Source organism: Mustela nivalis (genome assembly GCF_964662115.1).
Source record: "Mustela nivalis genome assembly, chromosome: 18".
In the NCBI taxonomy this organism is placed as follows: domain Eukaryota; kingdom Metazoa; phylum Chordata; class Mammalia; order Carnivora; family Mustelidae; genus Mustela; species Mustela nivalis.
The window spans coordinates 2,382,600-2,397,999 of record NC_139037.1 but is presented as its reverse complement, the minus strand read 5'-3'; the positions used below and the strand labels follow the sequence as shown (position 1 = coordinate 2,397,999).

The 15,400-nt window shown below is 60.0% G+C and overlaps 1 protein-coding gene and 1 long non-coding RNA gene across 5 annotated transcripts in view; one reads left to right on the top strand and one right to left on the bottom strand.

Annotated features, from left to right (window-relative positions):
- The window catches only part of LOC309853521 (uncharacterized protein), a 450,528-nt gene that overhangs the window by 102,765 nt on the left and 332,363 nt on the right, over positions 1–15,400 (bottom strand). Inside the window, exon 4 of one of the 4 annotated variants that reach the window (XR_014305780.1) lies at positions 5,272–5,591. The exons of the other annotated variants lie outside the window; for them this stretch is intronic. The gene's annotated coding sequence lies outside the window, so the exon portion shown is untranslated. Of the gene's footprint in view, positions 1–5,271; positions 5,592–15,400 lie in introns of those variants that run through there. 4 annotated transcript variants of the gene reach the window in all.
- Positions 2,979–5,885, top strand: LOC309853538. The gene is made up of 3 exons (XR_014305804.1): positions 2,979–4,705; positions 5,370–5,545; positions 5,681–5,885. It is a non-coding gene; the product is annotated as an uncharacterized lncRNA (long non-coding RNA).

Sequence of the window (15,400 nt, the reverse complement as noted above, 5' to 3'; positions counted from 1 at the left end):
CTTAACCCACTGAGCCACCCAGGCGCCCCCCCCCCCTTTTTTTTAATGGTAGTGGGCACCAGCTCAAAGATGTCTGCTAAAAAACTCTGTGTTCTCTCTGCTGACTCATCTAGTGGGAATTATAAACCCAAATGCCAACATGTGGCTGACCCACATGACCCTCCGCTGGAAAATAAAGACGGGTCATTTCAGTTCTTGTGCGAACAAACAACGGCAGGGCCGCCCGACTCCCCTCCCCTCGCTGCCTTCACCCCTGCCAGCAGCTCCGCGCCAGGCATGCGATGGGGTCGCCCTGCGTCCCGGGGACAGGGGACTCGGTCACAAACTGGCACCTGTTTTCTACTTTTGACCCAGGACAAAAGAGTCTTGCTCTGCAGCGGGGGGAAGAGCACCGAGCCTGCAGGGGGAGGAGCACCGAGCCTGCGAGCTGTCTCTGCTCGGCGGAGTCCACAAGTACCAGCATGACGTCAGCAGAACGGAGACAGTCTGGGGGCCAGAAACCCTGGGCTTTGGCCTCGCTCCGCCACCGGCTTTCCCATCAGCACAGCCAGGGTGCTGGTCGCCGTGGGGGCGGCCGTGTGGCTCTGGGATCCCCTCTCTGAGCCCTTGTCCACCCGGCCCAGAGGCATCACACGGGCTCAGAGGCCCAGCTGCCACGGGTGCTCGTGGTGCCACGTGTGGGGCACTTGCTGACGGCTTCCCATGGGTCCCCGTCTGTGCCTGGCCATGGAGGACTGCTCTGTCTGCCCCCTTGAGTGACCAATGTAGGTCCATGGGTCATGAGCCAGTGAGAGACAGGTCCCTTCTGGGCTGGGGCATGAACCTGCTGCAGGGGGACCCTCCACGCACCCCCCCCCCGCCCCCCGCAGGGCCGTCGGACCATCAAGCTGGCGGCTGCTTGACGAGCCTGCATCACCGGAACAGCCTCTGTTCCCTGACAGTGGACAGGCCACACGAACAAGGAAGAAGCCTTGATCTGTGTCCTCAGAGCTCGGGGCTGTCTGTCACTTCAGCTTGATGTGGCCTTTCCTGACCGATGCGTCATTCCCAGCCCCTCCGGTCCTGTGGCCTTACAAGGCTGGGTCTGAAAACGTGGCTACTCCTCCTCAGGCGGTGTTGTCCCTTGGGGTCTGTCACACCAAACATATCGTTGCAGGGATTCCTGGGGTATCGGCTGTCAGATCAACGGGTCCTTTAGGATGGACCTTCCCAGCCAGTCAGGAGCAGGGAAGCCAGCATCCAAGGGCTTGGCCTATGCCCTTCTGGTGCTGGGATCAGAGCGGTCTGCGTTCACCTCTGTTTGTACAACGCTGTCCACTATGAAAAATAACCCGTCACACCGTCTCCCCTTGAAAATGGCGGACGCAGGGCCGTCAGGGCTCTGGGTTTTATCCCGGACTCTTTCCCCGGGGCAGCGGGAACCACAAAGCCAAGGCAATGTCTAAAGAGAGAGGAAAGGAAGGCCGCGTGTGGTTCCAGCCGGCGGGATCTTCCCAGAGAGCCCGGCTTCCCTGGGGGGCCTTGCCTGGCACCCGCCTGGGCCCGGAGCTGGATGGGTGCTGGGGATGGAGAAGCGGCCCCTCCTCGAGGTGTCCCGGTCTGGAGACGGAGCGGGGAGCAGAGGTGGAAACCGTCACTCTTGAGGTTCCCAGTTAGAAAGCCTGAGTCCCAATGTGCGGGCTGAGGTGAGCGCCCGCGTCACACGGCGGCTCAGCCCCTCGGGCGTCCTCACAGCGCGGTCCGCCCCCGCGTCGCTGGCCAGGAAGCGCGGCCGGTTTATCGGCACAAGCTGGAAGCACCCGCCAAGCCGCATCCTCCTCCTCATCCTTCGCAAGCCCGCGCCGTGCCTGCTGCACCCTCAGCCGGGTGCCCTGCCAGGGGCCTGGGACCTCCCGGGGCCCACTCACCGCTGGCCGCATGCCCCACGCCGCTCCAGAAGCCCAGGTGCTGGGGGGCTCTCGGGAGCCCGACCGGCCTTTGCAGGCACCGGAGGCCCCTTCTGAGGCTTTAAGTCCCGCGAGACATTTGCCAAAGACCAGAACACCTTCGCGGATGGCCCGGACGCGTCTAAGAAGTAAGAACTGAAGGTGCCTGGGCTCCTTTCTTTTGCCATTTGCCACTTTTATTTTAAAAATTAACACACCGTAAACATGATTTCCCCAAATTTCATTTGTAATAACTAATGAATTCAGTGGTGCCAAAGAGTGCTGCGAGCGGCTGCTTTGCACAAACCCGTGTTCCCTGAGCTCGCGCGCAAACCCACGGGCAGCCCGGACCCCCTTCCAAGGAAGACGGCGAACACGTCTCTACCGTCTCCCAGCGTGGACCAACCATTTTAACACAGCGGTGGGATTTCTGGTAATTTTTGTTCCGGTCCCTTCACCTCTGTTTGTCTGTCTGTCTGTCTGTCTTTCTTTTTATCTAAATTCTGCATTTGGAGCAGGCATTACTGCTGTCATCCTGTTCTTCTGCTTAAAATAACCACACCTGCCACTCTGTTCCCACACTCTCATGTTCTTCAGCTCACTTCTACCCCTCGTGGCCCCCGTGGGGCTGCTCCTACTTTACGGTGGAGGAAACAGGCTCTGAGGGGTGATGTGACCTGCCCAGGGTCACACAGCTCCTAAGGTGATGAGCTGGGACGGGGACCCGTTTTCTCCCGGCAGGACAATGCTTCACCACATCCTCTGAGGGATGAGGGGCTCTTGGGAAAATCTTACTGTTGAGATGACACATCTTTAAAACAAAGGTAGACGCCACGAGCCGTGAGGATTTAAGGAGGAGGAGGTCACTGCCCTTGAGAGCGGACCCTGAAAACGCAAGGTTAGCTCTTTCTCCCTCTCCCCGGCTCGAAACCAAACCCATTCTGGTTGGGTCCGAGTTAAAAGAACGTAAAGGGAGAGAAATTTACTAGCTGTGGGTCATTTAAACCCTCTGCAACAATAAAATCATTTCTCTGTATTTACTTCGAAGGGTCTAACCTGGTGCTCTCGGAACCCCTCCCCCAGCCGCACACAGGCATGTCAGCATCGTGACGTTGGTTGTGGGCGATGGAAGCCAGCCCGCCACAGAAGATGCGCAAACGGGTCTGTGTGGTCTTGCTTTATTTGACATGCGGGGCCCTGAGGCCACGCTTTTCGGCGCCTCCCGAACGGCACCGTGTGGACCATCTGTCTGGGGGTCCTGCTCAGAGGCAGATGCTCCTGGAAAGGTTGGGCGTGGGCCCGGGACTCTGCATTTCCCACACGGACTGACAATGGCCTTGGAGCCTGCTTCTCAGCTCTGGCCGCACATGTAAACCTCTGGGCCTTCGAAGTCCCAGGGCCCAAGTCCCCACACAGAGCAGTGAAGTCAGAAATGCTTGGGCGGGACCTGGTGGTTCCAAGGAAGCCAGGACTGCGAACCTGCCTTTCCCTCCATTTCAGAGCGTCCACCCGGGCACTGGGAGCCCTCGGTGGGTTACCTGCAGCGGCTTCAGTCTTCTGTTGATAACAACCTTCCTCTCTGCACTGGCCTGGGCTCGCGCTGGGTGAGGACTCCTCTGCCCTGCTGGGCATGGCCTTGGCCCTGTGACTTGCTCTGGCCAGGGGAACGTGGGCAGACATGACCCAGTGATGAGTTCTGGGCCAGGACCAGAGAATCTTCGGGGATTCCTGGTCAACCTCTAGCCTCTGCTGCCCGTCCCGGGAACAGCACGCCGCGTGGGAAGCACGCGGAGCCGGTCACCCCCGGCCCAGCAGAGCCACGCTGACTCCGAACCTGGCGAGAAGTACACAGTGCCACTGGAGGCCTCTGGGAGCTCAGGCTCGCGTGTCACCCGGCACCAGGAGAGTGCGGCCCGGCTCCTGTGTCGTCCGGGGGCTGGGGACGTGTGGGCAGCACTCAGCGCGGTGTGCGGTGGGCATGTGTGCGTGAACGTGACTGATGCCGCTCTCGGTCGCAGCGGCCACGGCGATGCCCGCGGAGCCTGCCCTCCTCCCTCCCTCCCTGTGCGGGCCCGCAGCCCACACCCCTCCCCATGTAACAGCACAGGTGCCCGTGCTCCGACTCGGAACAGGTTTGCGGGGCCTCTGCCGGGTACGCGGCAAACAGCAATTCTGCCCCACCGAATGCGGTTTCTCAGCCTCCTCTCGCGGTCTCCTGGTGCGGCTGGTGGTCTGTCTGCCAGCGTTCTCTGAAAGGGCTTTTGTGGTGCGAGGCAGGAAGGAAACAGGCTTGACTTTGTTACAAAGTGTTCTGGGTTTCAAGGGACACGTGAAGCCGAGTCCCGGCTGTGGGCTTGAGGCAGGGCGTGGAAGGAGGCCGCCATCGCCGGCGGTGTGCCCGGACACCGCCGTGAGCCGATGGCGTCCCGCCGGCTTCCTCACGGGGACCTTGGCACACGCACGAGTTCAGTTACTTGCTGACCCCGCAGAGTAGCCTGATCGCCCTGCTCACGCCTTGTCGCGCTGCGTGGAGGGCGGCGGGAGAGCGAGCGTGCCCGTCGGCAGGCCCAGAGGCTGGCTGGCTGCACCGTGGCCTCCGCCTCTGCTTGAACAGGTGCCCAGACAGGTCACTGGCCGCAGCTCGGCGGAAATGCCCTCTGCCTGCTGACATTTCTCACGTGGAATGAAGACGGAGCAAGTGCTCGGGGCGGACGAACACAGAACCTTTTCCTCTGGGGGCAAGTGGGACCTTCCTCCGCGGTACCGGCGATCGAGTGAGGGTGAGTGGGACTCAGGGCGTTCGCACTAGAGGACACATGCACAGGTCCATGGGGTGAGTCAGATGGAGCTGGCGGGGACAAGCACGCACTCTGTGATTTCCCCGGGAGCCAGGCAGTGGGATGGAGACGGAGGCAGCAAGCGGGCACCATCGGGGCGGGCGTGAGGCGCGCAGGTGGGCGACTGTTGGAACCACCATAGGTCAGAGCGGCTGAGTGGGGCCCCGTGTGCCCTGCTGAGAGCAGCACCTCAGGGGAGGCTGGGGTCAGGCACCGTAAGAAGTTCCCCTGTTTAAAGGAGGGGCTTCACCACTATCTAGAAGAAATAAATCACCACCATGACCCTTTTTTTTTTTTTTTAAAGATTTTATTTATTTATTTGTCAGAGAGAGAGCGAGCGAGAGCGAGCACAGGCAGACAGAGTGGAAGGCAGAGGCAGAGGGAGAAGCAGGCTCCCTGCGGAGCAAGGAGCCCGATGTGGGACTCGATCCCAGGACGCTGGGATCATGACCTGAGCCAAAGGCAGCTGCTTAACCCACTGAGCCACCCAGGCGTCCGACCACCATGACCTTGAATGATAAAGTCACGCCACCTTCTTTCCTTTCCAGTCAGCGAAGAACTCTCTTCCCAGCACGTTCCCCTGCCCTCCCCGATTCTCTCTCCCCAGACAGAGTAAGTGGCTCATGAAGACGACAAACGGGACCCACGCGCTGAAGCCCCGGCCGGGGTAATCTGCGCCCACGGACCCGCTGCCCTCTTTCCCGGGCTCTTTGTCAGTCCTTCTCCGGGGCATTCTGGAGGCTTTGAGTTGTGCAATCGCCTTCTCACTTGAGAATTGTCTTGGTAAGAAGTCTGGGTCTGCTTTGGGAGGTGGGAGGGGTGAATGTCACTAAAAAGGAAAAACACAGGAGAAAAATCCTTTCAAAATCCACTGAATCTTTTTTTTTTTTTTTAACATTTTATTTATTTATTTGGCAGACAGAGACCACAAGTAAGCATAGAGGCAGGCAGAGAGAGAGGAGGAAGCAGGCTCCCCGCAGAGCAGAGAGCCCAATGCAGGGCTCGATCCCAGGACCCTGAGATCATGACCTGAAGCGAAGGCAGAGGCTTTAACCCACTGAGCCACCCAGGCGCCCCTAAAATCCACTGAATCTTAACCCAAATAAATGGTTTCTTTAATCGTGTCATTTGGAGCCTCACAGAAGACCTTTAACGGTGCATTCCGCTCACTTGCATCCCTCCTGTGGGCTCAGATGATTTGTTTCAGGGCAGGAAGCTGGGAGGCAGGGGCTTCGCGTAGACCCGGCCCCACAGCCGCTAACACTGCAGCTTAAACCAGCCCCACACGCCGGACAAGCCCCAGGAAGACGGTGCTGAACGGACGTCATTCCAGCAAGCGGCGATTTCTGCTCACTGAAGTGCGGTGCCCCGAAGGGAAACTGAGTCAAGGAATGTTCATTGCTTCTGGTATCTTTAGCCCTGGTTTGGTCCTTACCCATGGTGGCTGCTTGAGACTAATTCTGCCGCAGAGAGGAGGCAGGGCCACGCCGGGCACCGAGGTCGTCTTGCGTCTCCCAGGATTGCCCGTGGAAGTGGGGCCCGCGGTGACCCCTGCTGGCACACACTGTCTCCCCAGAGAGGGGAAGAGGCCACACTTGCTTCACTCCCTGACCTTGCCCGGGTTTTTGGAGCGTGCTGCAGGCTCCAGAGGCATGGAGAAGGCGAGGGGATTTTCCCCCTCTGCCAGTCTGCACAGAGACACCGTCCCATCACCGTCTCTGTGCCTTCAGCATGTGCCCCGTGTATTGGCCATGAATGTCAGGGGACCCGGTCCCACTAGGTCGAGCTGGTCTTGGAGGGAGAGGGAGACGCCCCGGTGGGAATTGGAGGGGTGGAGGGAGAGGCGCTGAGGCCATCTGAGTGCACAGAGGACTGGGGGGGCAGGTCACGCCCGGAGATGGGCTCCTGGTGCCTGAGCTTCCCGCTGCAGCCAGCACTGGGGGTGCCTGGGGAAGGCAGAGGACCCCCCGCATGGGGGAGAGGTGGCTCTTCCCCTGACTGGGTTTTTATGAATGCACTGGTCTCTATTTGAATTTCCTCATGTAAGCAAGTGAACAAGACAAAAATTCGAAACACCTGGTAGTGTGAAACGTACTCATTAAAAGCAAAAATCCCGCTAATAAGGAAGCTAGCAGCAAAGATGAGGTCCAGATGAAACGCCGCCGCCGGCTCAAGTGATAAACCCGCGCCCCTTTCTTCTCTCCGAGCGCAGAAAGGGGAGGCTCTCCGCAGCTTGAAGTCGGCTAACGCAGATTTTCATCATTGTTATCCTAAGCAGAATCCCTGTTATCGTTGTAATAACATTTGCCCGGAGTCCCCGAGGTGGGCCGTGCGCATGGCGACCACGTGGTCTGGGCCAGGAGTCTGGGGCGTCACCGGCCCGACAAGGAGGGGCAGCTTCTCGGGGCCTGGGGGGCGGGATGGCCGGGCCTCCCGGTCCGGGGGGTGCTGGGCGAGCCTCCTAGACCTCGGGCGTCAGGGCTGGGAATGTCACCGCGTCTGACGGAAGGAGTCTGCTTTCCTAAACACCCGTGGAGACCACGTGTCCACCTCGGGGCCGCCACCAGGACGGTCAGAACGGCGCCGAGTGATGGGCTCGGAGGCGGCTTCTCGGCTCGGTGGCGGCTTCTCGAAGCCCGTGTGTTTCTCTCCGTGCTCCCTTCCGGGGAAAAGGGTGAGAACGACGTGACCAAGGCGCTGGGGAACCGGAAGGAGACCAAGATGAAGGGTGACGGAGACACGGGCAGGGGTGAGCGTGGGAGGGTCCTGTGCGGGCGTGGGCGGGGCTGGAGGAACGAGCCATGGAGGGTGGTGAGCCAAGGACAGCGGCCACGGCGGTCGCGGTCCGCCGGCCGTGGCCAGCGCTGGGGTGCCCCTCCTCGGAACCTCCCAGCCCCCCGAAGCCACCATCGTCATCATCCGCCTCACAGGCCAGGGAGGGAAGGCCGACGGGCACAGGGCCGCGCGGCAGGGACGGAGCAGGCTCGGGCACACTCGCGACCACGCCACTGCCCTGCACCAGCAGCCCGCCAGCCGGGCGCCGAGCCCCGTGGTGTCCGAGCCTCACGCCTGCCTGGAGTGTCACTGCTCTCACGGGAGCCCAGGCTTCTGAATCCCCATCTCAGGGGCTGGGGGGGAGATGGGGGGGGTTGTGGGTGAGGACCTGCGTGGGGGCGGTGACGGACTTGCTACGCTAGGGAGAGGCAGGAAGCTGGATGTCAGGGACACACAGCAGAGTGGGACAGCAGCCGACCGTGGGCTGGAGCATGAAGTCTCGGAGCTCTCAGAGGTGAGGGTTTCCGTGCAGGAAGGGGAAGGACCCTGGTTCTTGGCTCGGGGCCATCTCTGGGGTTAGGAACCTCTCTGAGGCCCTGAAGCAGTCTGCAGACGGGGAGAGGTGCCCGTGGATGTCCACAGCATGGTCGGCTTCAGGAGGCTCCGGGACCCACTGGACCGCCCACGCAGGGCGCGAGGGAGGCACAGCAGGAGGGTAAGAATGCACGCCCGGGGTCGCATCCCCACGTCCCCATCCCGGCTCCGTGGCTTACACACACAGGCTCCTTCCACCTGCTCCACGTCCCCTGTCAGCAGAGACCCACAGCACCAACACCTGCCTCACAGTTACCGGCACGGTCCAACGCGTGGCGAAATGACAGGACGCGGGCGATCACCGTAGCTGCTAAAGCTCGGTGACCGTTGCTGTTGGCCGCTCACGGTCATCATCGCCAGCGACAAGCAAGCCAAGGCCCTGGAGGGAAAGCAGCCCAGGGCCCCACGGCGGCAAGAGGACCAGCGCTCACAGAGACAGTCCTGCTCCCAGCTCCCCTCTGTCACCTCCCTGCAGCATGGGCCCCTAAGTGCACTCCCCCCACGCCCTGCTGAGAGGGGAGGTCCTGAGCCCCCGCTCCTGGCTGGCCAGCACACCCTGCTCCCAGCAAGAAAAGAGCCTCGGGGTCCCCTGGGTGTGGGTGGAACTCCGTGCTGGCACCTGGGGAGGGGTCTGTCTGTGGTCGCGACAACCTGCTCCGGCTCCTCGGATCCCACAAGCTCCCCTGCTGAGCGGGAAGCCAGCCTCGCGGCACAGTGTTGTCGGCATTCAGGGCTTTCCCCCGCTCGCCGTGCTAACCCGGCCAGGACTCGGCGTGTGGTAGGTTGTGGCCACAAGCCCTTGCTCAGGGCTGTAATCAGCCTTCAGCGAGTCCCAGTGACGCAGGCCAGGCTGGGGTCACCAGGAGGCCAAGCTGTGCGAGCAGAGCGCTCCCCGGTTCCCAAATTCGCCTCTCGCCTCGCCAATGCCCCAGGAGTACGCCTCGGAGGCCGGAGGTGCGGGACCGTGGATTTGGCGGCTGGGAAACTGAGGAGAGGCTGGCGGGGGTGGGGCGGGCGGCAAACAGATGTATCATCAGGCGATTACAGGGTCCGAGGGTTTAAAAACGTACCACACTGCGTCCTTCACCAGCAGTGGGCGGAAAGACAGGGAAAAAATGAGAAGCAGCTTGAATCCCTTCCCCGGGAGATCCCAGGAGGGGCTGGTTCCCGCTGCCGACTCTGGGAGTTAGCGGGCACGGGAGGCAGAAGCGCCCCACCGTCCTCGTTCACGGGCTTCGGGGGGAACAAGGGGGTCAGGCAAGGACTCCCTCAGGATGCATTTCTACGGAGGCCTGAAGCCTGTGTTGCTTCCCTGTTGGGAGCCCTCCAAATAACTCGGGAGGCCCATTCACCCCTCAGATGAGGAGTGTGCAGGCTTGTATCTGGCCTTGGCTGGCGCGTCCGAGGCCGTGTCCGGGGAGGGCTGGAGGGGGCTCCCTCTGGTTGCCGACGTGGGATTCTGGGTTAGCTAGTGCCTGTGCCCCTGTGGTCTCTTTGGGACCGGCTGGCGTGTTCGGGGTGTGGGCTCTGGAACCACGCGGCCCAGGCTGAGATCTGGGTCCCCATCTCCCTGCTGTGTGTCCTTGGGAAAGTCCGTTGACCTCCCTATAGGTCCGTTTCCTCGGACGCCAAGCAGGGTTTCTGAAAGCACCATGTTCTGTGGTCGTGAAGATGAAATGGCAGGTTTGCCCGAAGTGCCCCAGCCGTGGCTGCTGGGGAAAGCCGTCCAGAAGGCTACGTTTCTCTTCCAGGTGTCATGATCACTGTCAGACAGGACCCACCGACCCCCCGATAGGCAGTGCAGGCCGGCTGCTCGGAGAGCCCAGTCTCTCCCCATGGAACAGAAAGACCCTGAAGCGGGAGCAGGCAGAGTCAGGAAAGGAATCCACGGGAAAAGATGCTAGGTCTTTGGTGAGACGGTGTGCGTCTGATCTCCCTGGGCTGTTGGGCCCCGAGAGGGATGGGGCTACCCCGGTGATGCCGGAGGAGACGTCGCTGGGCTGCTTCCTGCCTGGGCCGGTGTCCCCTTCTGACCTCACTTGGAGTCGAGTCTTGCCATTTCTCTGGGATATTAGCCTGTCTTGTCTGGGGTCCCTTGAAACAAGGATTCTAGCATGACGCGTTGACTTGGGGGTGAGCTCAGGGACACAGTAAGGTAGTGAGCAAGCGGGAAAGAGACCCGGAGAGAGGAAGCAGCCAACCCGGAGGAGACGCGGGGGGTGGGGGGGCGGTTCCTTATCAAGCAAGTTAGTCTGGGAAATGCCGTGGAGCACAGGCCTGAGAATTATCCCACCCAAGGAGAACGAGCTGGAGTATTTCTATGCCAGCTCTCGTGGCCAGCGGCTGGGGCTGCTCCCAGGGGCGTTAACTCTCTGTATCTCTGGCCGGCCACCGGCCACGAGTGCGGGCAGAACCGGCTCCAGGGGCTTTGGACAGCCCTCTGCCACGGAGCCGTGGTGCCGCGAGCCGGAAGAGGTCAGGGTGCGGGCAGGGCCTGGTGGCATTTAAGCTCTGGCTTTTCCCAGCCTTGGCCTCTTCTGCTTTTCTTCCTTCCGTCTTCACCAGCCCATTGTTCAGATGGGGGCGCGCTGCTGTCCTGGGCTTCTATTTTCCACCATCCTGGATACGCCTCGTGTCCGGTGTACATGCTAAGCTCTTTCAAAGGCAGGAACATGGTTTTCTACATGCTCAGGACACAAATGACACTCAGATACGCACCCGTGTTTGTTCTGCCCCTTACGGCCACTGCAGAATATCCCCAAATTCACTCCTTCTTCTTCCCAAGGGAAAGTCTTCAGCAGATGAATGGCCACATCTGTGGCGCAGTGACGGAACAAGGGGTTTGGAGCCCACAGGGCTGGGAAGGTGCCACCGCATGAAAAGCTCCAAGGTGGCAGCCGGTAGCACAAGGAGGGATGGATAAGGCGGGGCTCCTGGGCTGTGCAGAAGGCAGCCAGCCCGGGGCTCCGTGTGGTTGTGGAGAAAGGCAAATAGAGGAGCCGAGCTATTCTGAGATTAGTTTTGATTGTCACTGTGTATCTCTGAGTGCAACAGTGTTTCTGAGCTGAAACCACGGAGACTCTGGGCTTATCGGGGCTCCAGCCGTATCTTCCAGAGTACAGGCCTGCTTGCAGTCGGCGTCCGTAAGTGCCGCTCAATGAACAGGTGGAAGGGTCAGTCAGGTGGAAGGAACAGTCAGCACGAGAAGGTACCTGGAAGTCTCTGGTCCATGGCTCGGTTGCTCACCTGTCTCTATAAAACTTCTAGGAAAGCTGCAAGATGCCCTGTTACCTTTGTATTTCAGGTCGGAAACAGATACTGCTCTAGTGAAAGTACGTCCCAAATAGCCCACGGGACACAGTAATGCCCAGTCTGCTAGATGCAGCAACCCAGCTGTAGGAACCCTGCCAGCCATGGAACTTAAACTGAGTGATACAAGCCGTAAGACAATAGGGAGTGGTGGGGAGTGGGGAAGGTTTAAGATCAGTGGGCACCTGCCCTAAGTGCATCTTGGGGGAAAAAAAAAAAAGGTCATTTTGTGGGCAAAACAAAAACACATCTTCTAAACTAACACTGCTAAGAAGCCAAAAGGCAGGAGGGGAGGCAGCAAGGTTCAGGCCCGGAGCACGCCAGAGCCCATGTGTCCTCACCTTCAGGCCAGTGTCCCTCCCTCCATGTCTCCATGTGTGGCTTCATGCCCCGTCGCCACCTTCGAAAGAGCAGGTGGCGCACGACACAGCAGGGCAGGGTCAGCCCCCAGAGCCCCCGTGTGGTCTGTGTGTATCTTCTCCCCCAGACAGCAAAGCCATTTCCAGACAGAGCTACGGAGCGGGTGACCCTCGTCTCCGGGCTCCAGCGGACACTGTGCCTTCTTCCCCAGCTGGTATTATGATCATTTTTTCATTTTTGCCATCCGAGGTGCAACCTGACAAAGGCATTACGGTGGGGATATTAACGAGATTCAACACCTTGGAAAAGGGGTCTCCCTTCTAGAGCCTCAGTTCCATCATCCAAGAGAGGCAGGGGCTGGGCAAGATACTGCGTCAGGCCTCTGGTCTCTGATGAGGGCGACCAGTGCTGCGGTTTGCCTGGGAAGGTCCCCAAGCCTGCCTGTTGCCCGGGGTACTCATGGACCCCATTCCCCTCCCCACTCCAAGATGTCCCTGTTTGCATGAAAATAGACACACATCCCTCCGGGCTGGTGGAGCGCAGCAGTGAGCTCAGCCACAGCAGGAGGCTCCCCAGCCTGGCGACAAGGGGGCCCTGCATGTCAGGCATCCCCTGAGAGCTGGTTGTTAGCACCCACCGCACCTCCCAGACCCCCGCTCTCGGCCAGCACGCACTCTGCGTATGTGTCGGCACCGACCTCGGGGCCATGGGCGAGCGAGCCTGGAGAACAAAGCCTACCCTGGCAGGCTCTTTTGGGGACACTGCAGCTGACGCCCATATTGTAGTCCTTCCAGTGATTGAACTGTAAAGACGTCCCCTGTGCCCTGGGTCTGTCCCAGCGCTCAGCACCTGTGAGGACCGGGAAGCCGAGTCCCCGGCTCTGAGTGCATTTCCCTGCTTTGTCGTGGCACCGCCGTGTTGGCTCGGCTACCGCGGGACACGCGCTCTTGGAGAAAGAGGCACCTGGATTTGGTCACTGCCAGGTCTCCCGCAAGCTTGGTGGGTGGCCAGGTCACTAGATTCGGATGCCCAGCTGAAGAGGGGTGACTAAATGACCCATGCCTGGGGAGGCCACAGATGAGGCCAGCCTTCTGCCTGGCCTTCCTTCCCCATCAGACGAGGAGCCTTCTCTCCGGAGATGGGGAGTCTCTCCCCACCCCCACTCTGGGGCAGAGGTGCAGGTGTCTGCCTCCCCCAGCAGGCCAGGCCAGAAATATGGCCTGGTGAGCCCCAACCGCAAACAGGGCGCTTGCCTCAACCTCCTGATGTCACCACCAGGGAACCGTGCCCCAGAGAGGCCCGAATGCTCGAGGTTCCACAGAAGCTGAGTGATGAGCCAGAGCAGAGGCGAGGACTCCTGATTGCCGCGAAGGGTGAAACCCAAGCACCCCAGAACCTCAGAGCAGTGAAGGCCCTTAGAGGTGACAAGATCACCCCGACTCATTTTAAAGATGCCGCAGCTGAGGGAGAGGGCTGGGCTCCCAGGGAAGGGGTTTGGCCTGGTGATGGGAAGTCGGGAGCTCTGCAGGAGGGCCCAGTGCCCCATGAGACCCGACAGAGGAAGAAAACACATCCCTGCTGGAACAAACTGAGCCTGAAGCCCACACAGAAGCCAGAAAAATCTCTAGATTTTTCAGTTACATGTGCCAATCAATTTCCTTTATTGATTAAGCCAGTTTGGATCTCCTCCACATGTACCTCGACTGATTCACCGAAATGCTGTTTTAAGGTCACACCGCGTCAGAGCTCGGCATCCTCAGCCTTCTAGCTCAACGAGATATGGTATGAAAAGCATCTATGCAGCATTTAACACATACAGGACCTTCATAAAAATTAATAGTTTTGCCTTCCTTCCTTCCTTATTGTATTCAAAGCAATTTCAACGACACTGTCAAAAATTAGATTTCCAGACCACTCCCGGACAAACACACTCATTAGTCTGGACTGTTTGGGGCTTTTTCAAGTAATTGCATGCCTTGGGAAATATTAATACAATGCCTTTATTTCTCCCTTGAGACAGAATCAGCGACACTAACCCACTTGGAATGCAGGGAAGCACTTGCCCACGAGCTACAGGCTGAGTTTAAAATCGGGAACTGGTTATGTTCAGTTAAGATTTTAAGACTTGCTTTTCCACCATTCCATGTGCTGCTCGGGACTTCCAGCACAAAGGTGGGGAGCCAGCCCAAAGCTGGGCGGGCTGCCCTCCCGTCCATGCTGCCCCCGGCCCACGCGTCCCACAGGCGGCAGCAAGAACGCGTGACCTGCGCCACATCACGTCAGGACCGTCACGGACCAGCACGGGAAGGACAGGCTACCAGCATTTTCGCTCGTCTCTGCCTGGAAGGCAGGTTCACCTCCGAGGCAGACGCCGGCGGCAAAGCGTGGCGGTGGCATCTGCGGCGCCTCTGAGACTGCTCGCCTGGACCTATCAGGGGCTTTCAGGCCGCAGTCTGGGCTCAGGTCTGCGGCTTCTAGTAAGGGCGGCTCTGATGTTTGGTCACGGAACCCACTAGGGGAGAAATGTGGACGTCACCGTGTACCACCGACGCTTACCTGCCCTAACGGAAGGGACGCTGTTGTTGTTCCTACTGTGATGGCCCCGAAGGTCCGTCTCCCTGACAGTCTCCCCAGGCAGACTGCGGGCTTCTCGGCGAGAGGGACTGCGCAGGCTCCGTCCTCATTCCCAGCATCGAGTGCTGGGCTGAGAGGCCGGTAGGGACCTACCCCTTGCAGGCTCCCGTGGGAGATGGTGAGGCTGCGCTTTGTTTTTAACGACTTGCTTCTCTGTTCTAGAGGGCGGGGCGGGGGCGGAGGGGGACTCCCCAGCAGGCTCCCCGCTGGGTACAGAGCCCCACGGGGGGCTCGATCCCAGGACCCTGAGATCACGACCCAAGCTGAAATCAAGAGTCAGACGCTCGGCTGGCTGAGCCGCCTAGGCGCCCTGCCCCGTGGTGTTCAGGACACTCGTCTCCCTGGGAAGGCGACGCACGAGGCCTCCCTTTGTCGAGACGTGGGGCCTGCTCTCAGATGGGCACGCGACCACCCTTCTGCCGGCGAGTGGGGTCTGCCCGCTCAGCTGTCTACGTGAACTTCAGTCCCACACAGACGCACAGACGCACACTCGGGCAGTCATGGACACGCACATGCCGGCACACACACACACACACACACACACACTCACACACGCGTGTGCAGGCACACACATCAGCCAGAAGCTGCCTCCTTCCTACTCCCACTCCTCCCCTGTCTCTGAGAAGAATATTTATGATTTTTAATATGTGGGGACCACGACTAATTAGGCTGCTCACCCACGCTCCCGAGGCCCCGCGGCGCGGTGACGGGGGCGTTCCAGCTCCCAAGGCGCTGAGGCCCCACATGCCACACGGATGAACTCACGGGGGACGGAGCGCCGGCCCGCCGCCTGGGAGAGTGCGGTCTTTCAAACCAGATTAAAAGAAAACAAGAACGCGGCCCATCCCGCCTTGAGAAGCACAGAATTATGCACTTTGCCCAAGTAGGAATGTGGCCCATTAATTACTATTTGTCGTCAATTAATTGCTATTTGAAATATGGCCCCTGGCTTGTGAGGACGCCCCC